This window comes from Sorex fumeus, unplaced genomic scaffold (assembly GCF_029834395.1).
Source record: "Sorex fumeus unplaced genomic scaffold, SorFum_2.1 ptg000044l, whole genome shotgun sequence".
NCBI classification, from domain to species: Eukaryota; Metazoa; Chordata; class Mammalia; order Eulipotyphla; family Soricidae; genus Sorex; species Sorex fumeus.
In genome coordinates this window covers 43,764,109-43,765,561 of record NW_026606101.1, presented here as the reverse complement: position 1 = coordinate 43,765,561, position 1,453 = coordinate 43,764,109, and the positions used below count along the sequence as shown (strand labels likewise).

The 1,453-nt window shown below is 40.3% G+C and overlaps 1 pseudogene; it reads right to left on the bottom strand.

Moving 5' to 3' along the window:
- Positions 1-321: 321 nt before the first annotated feature.
- Positions 322-974, bottom strand: LOC130030428 (ubiquitin-conjugating enzyme E2 R2-like; annotated as a pseudogene).
- Positions 975-1,453: the final 479 nt, after the last annotated feature.

Here is a 1,453-nt window from a genome sequence, read left to right as displayed (position 1 = left end):
AGACCAAACATGGTTTGTTCTGGATGCTTTATAGAGATAAAGTGAGGCACCAGTTTGAGTTTAAAGGAGGGAGTAAAAACCCAATACAGTGATGGAAGGGTAAGGAATTTAAACATTCTGTGAAGGTTGCTTTCTCTCCATTAAGAAGTCTATGAAAGAAGTCTATGAAAAGGAGCAAACTTAGATACATAAGGAGAGTCAGCAGGAGCCATGTTCGTTTTCCCCACCAACTGTGACAGGATTTTGCTGAGGGCTCATTACTAGGTACACATTTGCTTCCCTTCTGTTGGCAGGGCAGTGCAGGGTTCTTGAAGGACCACCTCATGACTCCTAATCATTATAGCAATTGGCATCTTCCTCATCCTCATTTTCACCATCAGTTTTGTCACTATACAAGTTGTCATGAAGCAGATCTGAACTTTGTCATTGGAAGGCACTTTAGTTTTGATGCAGAATACTTTAGATTTGTGGAACCTTCACTTCATCTTCTTCTCCTTTGACTTTAGGAACTAAAACCTGTTTCCTACTGATTTCAGCATATTTTTGCCTTTCCCTTTGCTCTCCCTCCATTTCTTGAACATAATTGAATCATCTGCATTGGCTGGGTTGGAGGTTTGGGGTTCATTAAGCAATGATATGACTCATAAGTATTCTTGAAGTTATAAGAAGGATTCCATTTTTCACAGGCAGTTTGTATCATCTATCAGTAGATGAAGAATTGGAATTCATATGTCTCCATTCTCATAAATGATGGGGTGTCTACATTTTGGTCAAGAATATGAAAACAGGTACTGATTATGGATAGTCAATAGGAAACTCGATATTTACCTATGAAGTGGCTGCTTTCTAGAAGAGTCTTTTTCCAGTTGTAGAGTCTCCCAGTCATTCAAAAGGGTTATCTGGGATCCTTCCTGCAGGGATTTCAATTCAAGCATCAGGGCCATCTGCAAGATGGTCATCTGCTGCTGGGCCATCGCTGTAGTGGAAACACTGGCCCGGGTTCTAGTCCTCATCCACCCATTGGCCAGACCAGGTTGCTCACCTTGGGCCTGCAGCACTGATCCATGAAACTCTTCATCACAGCTGAGGCTCTCCTGACAAGGATGATAGGTCAGTGGGGGTTTACTTCACACACAACAGTGGGCTGGGCCATCTCAAAATTAGAGCAAATTTTTCTCTAAATTTATAAAAATAAAATTTTATATTTAAAGTGGTTTATATCTAAATTACTCAGGTAAATATTTGGGAAATTTGTATTCCCTTACATTTTTGAAATTATTCTTTTGATTAAGATTTTTTTAAATTTTCATTTGGGGGAAGGCTGGTGCCATACTTGGTGTTGCTCAGGGGCTACACTTGATTTTACTCTTGGGGGTTGTTCCTGATGGTGCTTGGGGGACCATGCAGTACTAAGCTTTCTTGATGACAAAATTGAGATAAGTGGAGGTTGAAA